Source organism: Cyprinus carpio, chromosome A8 (genome assembly GCF_018340385.1).
Source record: "Cyprinus carpio isolate SPL01 chromosome A8, ASM1834038v1, whole genome shotgun sequence".
Classification (NCBI taxonomy): domain Eukaryota; kingdom Metazoa; phylum Chordata; class Actinopteri; order Cypriniformes; family Cyprinidae; genus Cyprinus; species Cyprinus carpio.
The window spans coordinates 4,856,112-4,871,385 of NC_056579.1; the positions used below are offsets into that span (position 1 = coordinate 4,856,112).

The 15,274-nt window shown below is 34.9% G+C and overlaps 1 protein-coding gene across 1 annotated transcript in view; it reads left to right on the forward strand.

The window, feature by feature from the left end:
- The first annotated feature begins 11,646 nt into the window (after positions 1-11,646).
- Positions 11,647-15,274, forward strand: part of LOC109070607 (metabotropic glutamate receptor 6-like) — a 52,669-nt gene continuing 49,041 nt past the window's right edge. Inside the window, exon 1 of the mRNA XM_042761736.1 lies at positions 11,647-12,023. The gene's annotated coding sequence lies outside the window, so the exon portion shown is untranslated. The remainder of the gene's footprint in view (positions 12,024-15,274) is intronic.

A 15,274-nucleotide genomic window follows, 5' to 3' on the forward strand; every position in this document is an offset into this window, starting at 1 on the left:
TTTTTTAATGTGCTAATTAGCAAGTTTCACAATGAATGCTGCTAAAGTAAACAGTTCCTAAGAAAGCAAGTTGGAGGAGAGGGGCGGGGTCAGCAGAGCTCATTAACATTTAAAGAAAAATGCTACAAAATGGCTTGCTCTGAAAAGAGCTGTTCTTGACAGGGAAAAAAAGGTATTTTTACACTACCATTGAGAAATTTTAACCAAACTATGTTACAAACTTTTAGTTAAGACCCTAAAAAATCATGTCAGCCTGTGGAAAATTAGCATCCGATGACCCCTTTAATGTTGACTTGAGAAGAAAGACCAAAAAGTTTGACGTTTCTGCTCTTAAAAGCTTGATGTTTGTTTCAATGTGTTTTTCACATTGAAGTAGTTTGAGGTTTTGAAGGTGATCATGCAAAAATTTAACTGTGGTTTGGGATCAACTGAAACAATAGCTATGAAATATAATGCATTTAATGGTATTATTACTGCTGGAACATGTCAATGTTTCCTATACCAAAAAAAGCAGTTCTTTTTTTATAAGCCTCAGTTTATGAAGAAAAATGTACAAAAAAATTGCCAGAGGTCTCTTTCCACCACTACAAACTACAAACCAATCATCAAAAATTAATTACGCCATAGCTGGTAAAAATAAAGAGCTGTTAAATTATGGCACAATGGAAACAGAGGGACGTTTAGAAGCATACAAAGGGAGTAAAGATGCACCCGTCCACCATTATCCCAGGAATGTGTTTTCCTCTCAGCAGGATCCCTCTGCTGTATGCATGGCCATGTGCCCGTCACATGTGGGTTCCTGCATTATTGAAGAGGATGACTTGGGTTTAAGTCTGCTGCTCTGCAGCAGTTCTGGCTCTGGCACATCTGTCTATTCAAATTTAACCCCAAACACCAGGGCAACAGGCTCAAGGGATTCATCTGAAATGGCATCATCACTAAGGCGAGGAAGACACCATCTCCTCCTTAAATCAGACACTTCCTGTGCCCGAGCTGCACCTCAAAATGTATGTTAGATGGAAACATTGTGTGTTATGATCGAGTTTGTAGCTTCACTAGAATTTAAATAGCTTGACCACTGCAGTTCAGTGGGTGACAGTTCAATAAGAAATCAATTGAAAGCATCCAGTCACCTCAAACCACTGAAGTGAATGTTACATTTATCAGTATATATTGTAATAAATATTTGAGAAATTATTGTTGTATCTGATTGTACGAGTCTATGTAGAGTGACAGCCAATGTAAAAAGAGCAAATTAGAGAAGAAGATGAACACAAAACAACATAACAACAAAGTTAAAGAGGGTAAACTTTATCATTCAGCTTGAAAGCGCACAGTTTTCTAGCATAAATTAACTACTCAGTTAATATCAATGGTATGACCAATTTCAAATGCGGCTAACATTACAACAAGGGACAATTTGGTTCGCTGGACATTGGTAGGGAAATGTCCCTAGCGTCCCTACTAAATTCTACGCCCTTGATTCCGCATGAGCGAAATATACAGAAAATCTTAAATTCAAATATTTTGTGTGTGTGTGTGTGAATGAATTCTGTGCTACAAACTATATAATATTTTTCATTTTTATAAATAATTAATTGCTGATTCATAATTGCTTTGTTTTTGACAAAAATGGCAGATTTAATGGAAGGTTCCACCGTGAGAAATTGAATGTGTCCTTCCTGAATAAAAGTATTAATTTAATTAATTTTTTTTTTTTTTTGTGCAAATTTCAGCTTTGCTATCACAGGAATACATTTTTTTTAGAAAACAGTCATTTTTCAGTTGTAAAAATATTTCATAATATTATTGTTTTTACTGTTTATTAAACTAATGCAGCCTTGGTGAGCATAAGAGACTCTTTCAAAAATAAGAGCATTAGAGACTTCTTTCAAAATTGTAATTATTCCAAACCTTTGACTGCCACTGTAAGGACAACATTTTTAACATAACAAGCAGTTGCCACAATAATGACAGAGTAAAGTTAGTTCAAAGATGCAAAATAAAATAGCACAGTGTCTTAAATCTCTGCATGTTTGGATGAAGGTCACTAAATGTGATTGCTGCTCAAAGTGAATATGATATGCAATGATCATTTCCACCATGGCGAGCATTGAGGGAGGTTGGCATTTCGAGATGCAGAAGAAACATTTGCTGCCACAACACGTGGAGCTCTGTAACACCTGCCCAGTGTTCATGCGATCCAGTCGTGAGTTATCCAAGCCTTCCCTTTAAAATTACACAAGCACAGAATACAGTATGAATGAATGAACAACATTTGAGCTTTGAAAGTTTGGTAAAAACAACTGCAGAGAATGAGAATCCACAGCTGTAGGAAATAAAAATCAGTCTAAATGCTTGCTGGATTTAGGACAAAGCAGAAATAATATTCAAAAGCCTATGGGATACCAGAGAGCTAAAGGCCGACAACTTGATTAGCTGCTCTCTCTAATCCTCCTTGTCAATTAACGCGAGGTCCTGGCCCATAGGCATCGAGATCCTGTCCATTTTAAAGCAGATTGGTTGGTATGGTGGGGCAAATACAAATGTAAGGGTGTACAAAAGAATAAAAACTATATAGGTTCAGTGTGAAAAGGTTGAGTGTATTTACAAAAACCAACAAGGATGTTGATCCAGAAACATGTCGTACCGGTTGAAATCACCGTAAGCTGAAGGAAAATACACATATATATGTATATACGAGGGCTGTGTCCTTCAGAGCTGAATTAAGAATACCTTTTACATTCCAAATCCATTCTTGAATTTGAAATGAGGTAGCAAACAAGATACAGAACTGCAATTCAATTTGAATGTAAGGTAAGTACAATTAAGATGAACTCACATTTAAAGAAATTCATATAACATTTTTTTTAATTTGTATTTAATTATATGTATATATATATATATATATATAAATATATATATATACATATAATAAATAATATATATATATATATATATATATATATATATACATATAATTAAATACAAATTAAAAAAAATGTTATATATGTATGTACAGCTGTTAGACTTATCCATTCCATTTCAGTCTGCAATTTTTTAGATCTAATTCTAAGAAAGGCAAACCAGAATGGACAAATCTGGGTAGAGTTTGCAGCCGCATTATCTTATCAAGCCATTGCACATGGAAATGATCACTAAGAGATGTGGGGAAGTAGAATAACAGAGGTGATGTGATACACATGCAGTATGGGCTGAATAACCTAATCTGAAATTTTTAAAACAAATTTGATTTTATAAAATGAGTCATCTTCATGGTCCATTTGGGTCCTTGCCATATGAAACACACACAACCACTTGACAGATGTGAAATCCTTTGAGGATCACATTTTCAAGTGTTTGTTTTATGCAAAAGGTGACTGACAACTAAAGACATGATTCTGACAGTTCACTGTCCACCAAATTTATACGCACATTAAACGGCCCATGGTTCATGATGGTGTGGATAGATTGCGACAGGCAAAAAAGCAGCACAGCAATGCAGCTGAACAAAGAAAACACCAGCCGATGTTATTTGCAACTCAAACCCCCAGTGCATTTGTTTGATACATCATATATAAGCAAGAAAAGTCCCTGTTTCTGTTGCATAACTAGGAATCATGCAAAATATAATAAAAGCTGTAGTACAATTTGTAAAAACTATTTCATTTTGTAAATTATCCTCTTCTAATAGGCCTATCTTGTGATCTGTCTTGTCTACTATGTCTTGTTAATGTACCGAACCCCAAAGAAACCAAAGCAGACCTAATGGAAAGCACATTTAATAGAAAGACTAGGAGAGTTTAATGAAATGGGATTGCGAGCTACGACTTTGTTACCGCAAACTTCAAACAGCATCCATAACTACAGCCAGAACCATAGAGAGTAAAACACAGAGCCATCTGTCTTGGCCCCTGTGACAACACTAGTTAGAGTCACACACAAACACACATACACACACACAAACAGTAATCAAAGCACCCAGTGCATTTACCTCAAGTTACACTGACCTTCTAAACACAAACTTACTCTTCACGCAAAGGTGAAGTTGCAAAGCAACACAAACACAAATGTGGACACTAACAACATCTCCAGTACCTGAGGGGCTGTGTACGTTAATGATTTATTTGCACATTTTAAATATTGATCAGGTGGGTTGGGGGGGATGGGGGGATCTGGGAGAGGCTGGGGGGGGGGCAAGTGTTCAGTTGAACGGCAGGAGGTTCTCTTCACTCTGAGATAAATGCAAAATGTGCCCTGACATGAGGTTTTATCTCAGTGTGAGTCAAACTCACATGCTTAAAAAGGCTTCTGATCGCAAACACTCTCTGCATTTTGAATGGGCACAAATGATGTATACCAGTTGTCGCTTTATTTTATATATTTGCAATAGGTAAGAAAACCAACAAATGCAGCATGATCACATGCAGTGGTCTGTTGAGTTGTTAGTATGCTGATTGTTTTATGTTGTTATTTTGTCATGTTTTTCTTGTGTTATTCTTTTTTTTAGCATTGGTCTGTGTTTTATTTACACCTCCACATTTTTTTTTATCTGCAGTTTTCCTGTACATTATCAGTTGCACAATGTCATGTTACTCTCAAATCTATTATATAGTTTTCTGTGCAATAGTCTTACCCCTCAAAACATCTAGTCGTTAGTTCATCATATAAGTCACTGAATGCAAAAAGGTTCATCTAGTTGTCATAAACTGCCAAGCACATTTTATTTTACACATTATTATTAGACTTTTTGTAAATTTGGCATGAATTGTGCAAGTGAATCTTGACTAATGAAGAGAACGTAGATAAGCCAATGATAAACCATTTCTCTGAAATAGCTCAAAGGTTCATCTCATGACTCTTCAGTTGAAAAGCATACACTGTATAGACAGACACAAGAGTTACACAGTGGACTTATCTTTTTATTTTCATCTTTGTGCCCATATTTCTTTTTACAAATGGCATTGTAAAGGTTTTTTTTGTTTGTTTGGTTTTTTTTTGGTCAGACCACTAGTAAAAGTGTAACTAGGAATTCTATCCAGTCTCTTTCAATCAATATCCCACATACCAGTAATGTGTAAATTTGTACTTTTGAAATGGATATATGGCATACATGAGCATATGGCATAATGTTCAATACAGTAACTGTCATCCAAAATGTTGCCATAGTTTACATCAGAACATCCCTCCAGAGTACACTGTTATATTGACAACATGACTAAGCAATTTGACTGTCTTATCCGTACACAGTGACAAAAGGACTTGTCATTCTGATGGCAATGACATGTTCATTGACACAGATATTTATTTTTGAGAGATGAACTAAGGATTTTGAGTAAGAGACTGGCTTTTGCAGGTAATCTATGGTGTTTTGCTATTTGTACGAGTTGTTTTGAGAAATGCACTTACTGTTTTGCAAATGTCAAGGATGATTCGGGAAATGTACCAAAGCGACTGAGAAAAACTGTAAGTATTTTGGTGGTTTTTTTTGGTATTTTTCATTTTAAGTTCTCCTATCTTTCAACTTGACACAGTAGTTCAGATCACATTCAAAATGCACTAAAACTACTAAAACACTTCATTACAGTTTTTTACAGACGCTAGAACACATTTCTCAATACTTAGGTCACTTTTGCAGAACTCTTCACACAGTGAGCACAACAGAAGTCTATGTGGGCTAAACTGAGGATCAATGATCATTGCTTTGGCACAAAATGCATTCATTGACTACATCTCTCAAATTTCATGAATACTTTTCTCACTCAGACACAACAACTGCCAAAACTCTTTGTACGTACAGGCCACTTTGCTAGTGTTCTGGAAGAATGAGTTGATTTGAGACCTGAATAAAGTGTTTTGGTAGTTGTAGTGCATTTTGAATGTGAAATGAACTGCTTTGCAAAGCTGAAAGTTGGTTAGGAGAACTGTGTGAAGAGTTTTGCAAAAGTGACCTAAGTATTGAGAAATGTGTCCTAGCGTCTGTAAAAAACTGTATGCTGCAATTGGGGGTTCAGTGCCTTGCTCAAGGGCACCTCAGTCATGGTATTACTGGCCCAAGACTCGAACCCACAACCTTAGGGTTAGGAGTCAAACTCTCTAACCATTAGGCCATGACTTCCATGTAATTACAGTTCTCAAATCAACTCATTCTTCCAGAACACTAGCAAAGGTTGACAGCCGACAAACACACTTTATCACCCACAAAACAATGACCTAAAAAAACACTAACAACATGTAGCATTATACAGTGTTTTCTTGTGTAAAACATGTTACTGGAATGAATAAGACATGATGCAGAATTCGTCAATATTTTATGTCGTTTATTAATTTGTATTTTTTTGCACTGAGTAATTCCAAAATACAAGAATTTGTATACACACCAACCACTGATACAGATACAATAGTAATGCTAATCTACTCGGTCTTCTCCATTTGGCCACAGGTTCTCATCCATATCACATCTTATGTCATCTGGGGCAATACACCTAGGAAAGAATCTTCTGGCATGCCTGATCCATCCCTGGCAATCTTCTGCTGATATGTCCAGGCATCCAGCATTCATTGCGTCGAGGAGGGACATATGGATGGTCATATTTATAATTGTTTTTATAGCATTTAATTTTAAGATTTAAAATATATTTCATTAAAATATTACTGTAGAAATGTAGCAAATTGCTGTCTTATTCAGTTTTGTATTATGTTATTGTTTTGAACATCAGTTTAACAGTTTTGAAAACAGTATGTAAGCATGTGCAAATTGGCCTGTACGTACAAAGAGTTTTGGCAGTTGTTGTGTCTGAGTGAGAAAAGAATTCATGAAATTTGAGAGATGTAGTCATTGAATGCATTTTGTGCCTAAGCAATGATCTTTGATATTTAGTTTTTGAATCATAGACTTCTGTTGTGCTCACTGTGTGAAGAGTTTAGCAAAAGTGACCTAAGTATTGAGAAATGTGTTCTAGCGTCTGTAAAAAACTGTAAATGGCTGCCCACTGCTCTGGGTGTGTATTCACGGTGTGTGTGTGTGTGTGTGTGCACTTTGGATGGGTTAAATGCAGAGCACGAATTCTGAGTATGGGTCACCATACTTGCCTGTATGTCATGTCACTTTAATTATTTCCCTTTTTGTATGGATGGTAATGAAAGTGAAAGACTAACACTTGTGAAGATGTTCAGCTACATGGAACTGCTTTGATACAGTTTGATCTTTTACATTCAGAATTTTTTTTATATCATGTTTCTGTAGAAATATTGCAAATTTCTTATTCATTTTTGTACTGTGCTATAGGATTTGAACTTAAGTTAGCAGTGGTGAAAAGAGTATGTAAACATGCAAATTGGCTTGTATAGTACATAAAGTATTGGTGGTGTTTTAGAATTCATGTAATCTGATGTCATCAATGAATGCATTTTGTGACAAAACAATGATAAATGATCCACATTTTAGCCCACATAGACTAATGTTGTGCTCGCTGTGTGAAGAGTTTTAAAAAAGTGATATAAGTATTGAGAAATGTGTCCTATTGTCCTAATGTGAAAATGATTACATTTAAAATTTCCTCTACAAAAGCTAATGTAATGTTCAATTTGTGAAATTAATTATTGGACACATTCACTTCTGATAACAGATCACTCTAAATTGAAATGTAGACGTGCATTTTCTGTAAAGCTGCTTTGAAATTTTTTTTGTTGTGAGAGGTGTTATAATAATTTTTTTGTGATTTGTTTTATTCCGTCACATATATGTGTGATTACAGTTGGAACGATGACCAACTGTAATCTTGTGTAAATTTGATGATTACATTGAAATAAACATAGATTAAACACATTGGCTTCTGACACACACCGAAGCCAGTCAGCCAGTCATGATGAAAAGTGTGCACACTTACTGGAGTATTTGGAGAATCTAGAGGTCTCTGGAGAACAAAAGTGGGTGTTTCTAAAGCATGCAATGAAAATTATGCTCCTTACCTGTCCCTATACCCCTAAACACAACTACTGTATCACTGTGGCATGAGCAAATCAGGAAACACACTTAACCCCCCCCCCCCCCAACATGGTTATGGCCACGCCCACCTTTCTGTAACTCCCATTACTGTTCTGCAGAGACCTACACTTGGCTAATTATGCTGATTTTGTAAATAAGACAAGAGGTAGTTCTCAGATAAAATCCACAGCTCTCCCACACGGAGCTGCAGGGTCTCTCAGACATGTTCAGCATCTTAACTGTTTATTATTTCTAGGCCAAAATTGTCTCTAGGTAGCCATATTTAGGCTATAAAATTGCAATAATTGTGCTTGCTGGCCTCATAGCTTTTAGTAGAGTGACAATAAGGGGAATATGCAAACAACAAGGGCGGTAGGCCACCAGCAGCTATATATTTTTTTTTCCATTTCAAGCACTGGTTATCAATGAAAATAAAGAGTGTGAACTGATCTTGATCTTGTTCGGTGCTGGTTTGGTGCCACTGAATAATTCAGACTCTCTTAGCTGGCCTGTTCAGAGAGATGAGGGTGAAGGTCTGAGTCCTACACTGAACTTGTTATTCAGATACTCAAGCCACACTTAAAAATTTATACATTTTAAACTAAATGGCATCTGCAAATATATGCTGCTTGAGCTTTTCTCAGAAGGACTTTCTTTTTCTTTTGTTTTAACTTGTGTTCACTTGGGTGAGTTTTTGTGGATGTATGAAGTTAGTTCTCTTCAAGTTCACAGCAAAGGTGTCGTTCATTACATCACTTATATCAATTGTTTTAATAATTTAAAACACTATTTATTATTATTTGGGGAAAAGTTTTGCTTGGAAAGTGTGTTTGTACTATAATTCAGTAACAGATTTTTAATCGCAGTAAACCGTGAACAGCTGCTTTTGTGTTAAGCGGGTGGTTCCAGGACGTGGAACATCCCCCTTGAGTTTATGCAACTTTAATATCTTCAGACTCTGCACAGTTTCCCTATTGCACTAAAAATACAACAGTGGAATTACTTATATCTTATGCATTAACGCACAGAAGAATGCTGATCTCTACTTTAACCCTTTAACCTGAGCATTTTTGCTATTTTGTTCAAATTTAGGGTTATTTTAATATACTTTGGTCGTATATAATATATTTGTTAATATTTGGTTTTCCATTTTATATTAAAAGGGAATTTGTATTTTTAATACACTATGAGAGTAAAAATTTAATTTCCCATCTGTTGTCTCTAAATGTTGTTATTGGCAATGTTAATAAGCTCAAATTTATATTTAGTAGGAAGATAAACAGCAAGATGCCATTTAGCAGATGTTTTTTCTTCTAAATGGATTTACAGTGAATTTCTTACAATTGACAACCTCCATAAAACAGCCTGAAGTTATATGTGTTTTGTTGTTACAAATCAAGCCCCTCTGAGGGCTCCGTCACCTGAGTACTGATTATTCTCCAGATTCCCACAATTCAATTCCCACAAGCCCATGCGTGGGACTGATCACCTACACACCTGCACCTTATTCCGGGACTATTTAAGCAGCTCTCAATTGCTACTGTGCATTAATCTCTTGTGTATGACCCTGGACTGTACTGCCTTGTTTGATTCTCTGCCTGCCTGCCTTTGTGACTCTGCCTGGTTGTACTAAATACTCGCTGCCTAGTCTGCTGCCTGCCCTGGCTGTTTGCCTGTATACTGACCACGCTATTGCTCTGCCTTGGATATCATATGCTGGTGATTGAACTCTGCCTGTTAGTTTTTGAGCACTTGTAAATAAACTGCACATGGATCCTAACTCTGTTGTCTCTTAGTTACATGTTTTCTTAACGAGCTAAATGAGGACATGCCATTGACTTAAACTCAATACCATAAAAGAAAACCCTTAGCATTTTTTAGATAAAAAAATTTATTATTTCATTATTAATCATTCTTTCAAATAAAGGCGTCTCCAAATGTACCCAAATTAACTTAGCTACAAATTTTAACCTAAAGCAAAGTATGTATATCAAAAAAAAAAAAAGCATCAAATTATATCCCATGAGATTTTTGACCTGCATATATGTCTTCAAAATTCAGTTATGTGTGCAGGGAGAGAAAGGAACCAAGACAGGGGAGCCCATTAATCTGGCACATATGTAAATATGCCAAATATTATCTACTTACATAACGTGTAAAAGTATAGCAGATGTTTACTGAATGAATTATTCAATAATTTTATGCTATCCTACAGCAGGATCTTATTTGATTCTTACAAAATTATTATTTGATCCTTGTATTGGTTCCAAATTAAGACAGATATTCATTTATGAATATATTTTGACAAAGCTTTGACCAGTAAACTCTAAATGTGGATTTTTATGTTTCTTGCAAATTATGAAAATAATTATATTACAAAATTGTATTAAAATATAAATAATAAATATGAAAAATGACAAATATTTATTTTGCTGCACATAACATGCATGATTGACTTGTACTATTTTATGTTTTCATGCTTGTGGTTACAGAGACCCCAGTGATAAATGGGTCAATTTTTAATTATTTATTAATTTTGGTCTACATTTATACATTTATTTAAAAAAAATGCATTAAATGTGTTGCATAACCAACAAGCTGAAAGCCATTTTGTTGTAAATTGAGAAGAAAATAATAAAACAGAGAGGACCCAAATGAGGAAAAAATATATTTTGACCTTTTGTGAAAAGCCATATTTTGTTTAGGTTAAATGTGACCATGGACCACAAAACCAGTCATAAGGGTAAATTTTCTGAAATTGAGATTTATACATCATCTGAAAGCTGAATAAATAAGATTTCCATTGATGTATGGTTTGTTAGGATAGGACACTATTTGACCGAGATACAATTATTTGAATATCTGAAATCTGAGGGTGCAAAAAAATCGTCTTTAAAGTTGTCCAAATGAAGTTCTTAGCAATGCATATTACTAATCAGAAAATAAGTTTTAATATATTTACAGTAGGAAATTTACAAAATATCTTCATGGAACATGATCTTTACTTAACATCATAAAGATTTTTGGCATAATTTTTTTTTTATAATTTTGACCTATACAATGCACAATGTAGGCTATTGCTACAAATATTTATAATAAATAATAATTTATTTATTATTAACAAATAAATAATTTGTGGTCCAGTGTCACAAATGGATTGAGCCTAAAAAAAAATGTAATGGTAACTAATTACAATAAAGTTCTGTTAGTTTACTACATGTACTAACAATAAAAAAAAAATTAAGGCAGTAATACGTGATTCGTAAGTAATAATAAACAGCCAATATGCTATAGTAATATGCATGCAAATGTTATGTAGACATGCTTATTACATGTTTTAAACTAGACTTCAGTAGGTTTTTCTGAGCTAATCAAAACCCAGAAAACAAATGTTAGTCTACTGAAGCTTCAATCCCCCTTTTACCACAAAGTAGTCTACTCGTGCACCTTTCACAATTGTGACACCATTCTAACAGCGGATTGTGCTCGGGGTACCCAGCCGAATAGATATTAGAAAAGTACAATAAAAGAGATGAAAATAAACAGCAACACACACAAACAGAGCATGAGCGCTAGAGTGACCAGCACAAACTGCGTGACAGCATACATGAGGTGAAAAGAGAGAGAGAGAGACTGAGAGAGAGAGAGACTGAGAGAGCGATAGAGCAAGAGCAAGAGAGGGAGGGAAGGGGAATCGAGCTTTTAAGAGATTTGGCAGAGATTAGAAGCGGCACAATGATGAGAAATATTGTATGTTCGATACGAATCTCATTTCATGGTGAAAAAGCAGAGAGAGCGCGCGCGCGAGGACGCGGACAGCACTGCGGAACGCACGAGTGAATGAATGAAACGATGAAGAAGAGCTCTGGGCTTTCTGTAAACAGGTCATAGGTGATCTCGATAGGTCATAGGTGAACTTTACAATTACCGAAAGCTTCAGGTGGTTTGAGCGAGTCGGTATGTCTTCGAGGGTTTGAGGAGAGGTCGTGCATGTCTCGACAGACTCCTGGAGAAAGTTCAACATCAGGATGAACAGGTACAAAATCGGACTAGAATGTTTATATTTGTGTCGTGCAGTGTGTTTACAATATGTCGTTTGCTTCCACAGAATTTACTTTTCTGTCGTTTTCATTTTTTAAGTCATTATAATATGTATGTAATTCACGTACTATGGTATTACAGTGTTTTTCACTTTTTATTTTATTGTATATACATGTAACTGTGCATGTACAACTGTAAAAAAAAAAAAAAAAAACAAGCTAACAAAAAAAAGTAGTAAATGCAGTACTAAATGAATTCAATGGTGAATATCAATCATACAGTGCCATATATCAGGGTACCACGATATTACCATGGTTTTGGACACTGCTGTGATGATAACACTATAGCATTCCTTGAAGAGCCTGGGAGTACAATGTAAATGCTACATGGATATACAGTACTTAGGATTCAGTACCATGGTAATGCCATCTGATACCATCATTGTAATAGGTTTTGGGACAAAGAAACATATATTGGGACATTAGTATTGTGGTTATATTGTATTGTGTATTGTGTTTTATTTTTTTTTGTAAATGTGCACAGGCATACATTTTTTCATAAAAATATATGAATCAAAATTTATATTTCCCACCCCAAATCTGAATATAAATCAAAGATGATGAGCATTATATGTTATATTGTGTGTTAAAGTGATTAATGGTCCTTGTTAAAAAGTTTTAAAATTTCTGTCATTCCCATTATGTTTTAAATGTACTTTATGTTAGAATGTGACACATGCATATCTTTATAGTGACTGTAAATTAAACTGTCAGTCAAATGCGTCTGAAGTAACACATATTCCACACTGTTGGCATGTAGTCCAAATAGAGCAGTCTCATGATGGACTGGGATTGAGAATATGTTTTTTTTTTTCTCTGTTGGGAAAAAAGCCATTTTGATATTTTTTCACATTTAATAATATGTGATTTATCAATGCATCTTCAGTCCTGTTTGGCTTGTGTTTATTTGATGTGCCTCTATTGTGCAAAATTCTGTGGGTAGTGACATATGGACAAGCATTTAAAAGTAGATAGGTTTGCGTTAACATTAATGCATACATTATTTCATAATGTAGATTATCATATAGGCTTTGACGAATCCATCATGATTACACAAAAGGGGAGTTAAGTGGCACTTGTAAGGCTTTGACACCCATTGCGATATAGAAGACTTTTGTGATCTTTTGTGCCTTTGTCTCGAAGCTAATTTTATCTGCTTTCCATGTCCTGTAGGATGAATTCCTAGATTCTTAATCCATGCTATGAGGTCTGTCAAGTCTCTTTGAATTATAGCAACACTGAACCTCCTGTTGGCTGTGTCATGCTTCTGTGCATGAGAGGTCAGCATTTAAAAGTCTTCCATTTCTGTGAACAATGTCATATGTTGTCAGGGAAGTTTGCAAACGCGTTGTAGCTGCTCCCTGTGCCCTCTCACATAATGTCAAGAATTCACAGTGTGTGATCTTCATCTGATAATGTGTGCACTTTGTGAGATGGCCCTAGAAAAATCAGCAAGAGTTCATGTGAAATCCTTTATGACAGAAGTGATTTTTTTTTGCACGTCATGAGTGCTTATTTCTCTATGCAGGAGATTTTTTGTTGTTTTACCTCCAATCACCTGAGCCATAAAAGCCATATATTGTTATTGTGAGACTAATTAATCTTGAGCAGCATGAATATTATGTAATGACAACTCTGATTGGCTGATGGGACCACAAGAATGCATAGTGTCTTCATTCTGAGCCATGACGTCAAGCAGATGAGAAAAATAAATGCTTTTGCATATATTTTATTTTTTTAACACAATATACACAGCAAGGAGAAAACTAATAAAACAACAATAATAGTTAAATCAATAAAATGAAATAAATTAAAGAACAAAATGTGAGCTAACATACACTGAAAAAAAATGGCCATTGAAACAATTTTCACTCAGAAATTGCTAGTAAATTTCACAAAACATAACAAAGAAACAGCAGTTGAATTGAATTAAACATGAATTTTAAAAATTTAAAGACTGAAATAGTATTTTCTTGTAAAACATCCTCCAATCATCGTTTTTTTATATCCAACTTTGAATTTTTTTTTTTTACAGTGAACAGTTACAGTAAGAACTTTACATAAGAGTCCATTATGCAGACTTGAGGAAATCTAGAAAGGGCTGCCAGAGAGTTTGAAATCGACAATGTGAGTTGGGCTCAAAAACAAAACAAAACAAAAAACAAAGTATACTGTCCAAACATATACAGTAACATGAAGCATTCAACCAAGTGTTTCATTCTTTTAAGAGCTGTTACGAGCCACCGGTAAAACATCTGATATACTATAGTGAAATATTTGCAATTAATAGGTTATTTTATCAGAATGCACAGCTACTTTTGAATTAGTAATGAAGAAAGATGTTTTTTGTACCCAACGGTGTAACTATAGGGTTAACTGGGCCATGCTAACCAGCCCAACCTTGGCTGTAATAGAGTGCTGCAAGGGATGACATATTTTTGTAGACCAAAAAACAAAAACAAGTTCACAATCGCATTTTAGCACTTACGGTTCCATCACCCTGAAGTCAGTGTTTTTTTTTTTTTTTTAATGGGTTTTTGGTTAAATGTCTGAAATAAGGTCTGTGGTGAACACAAGCTCAAGGTATTTTCACATTTTATCTTATGAAAAAATACATCAGTTTTCCCCCTTTTGATTATTATTATTATTTTTTAAATGTTTGAAAAAGGCAGAGGCTGTCAGGGTCATTAAACACTTTGTGTTTATAATAATACTCCTGCTATGCTAACTCAAACTTACAAGTAAACAACAACAAACAAGTTAAATGTTTTTAAATAAAGATCGAAAGAGTTATAGCTGGTGATTTTGAAGTCATGTGACCTTGGTGTAGTTCGTTTATAGCCTACATTTACCTCCAACATTCATAAATGTTCATTTTTGAAGATTAAATGTTTAAGAATTATAAACATTTGTTGGACATAGAGCTTATTTTCTGAAATAATCCAAAAGCCATCGGAAACTGCATTTTTGTTGTGGGAACCAGGGTTATGGTAACTTCTGGGTTGTCTTACAAACATCATCATCAGCACAGCACTCTGTATTTGGGTTCACCATAACCCTATAGAAATCAGAAAACCCCAAATATTACACATCCTTATAAGTTTATCATGGTTTAGGAGTTAATTTTTTCTGTAACCAAAAAGCTGTGCATGTAGCATCAGTTGCATGACGTAGATCTTGCCCCACA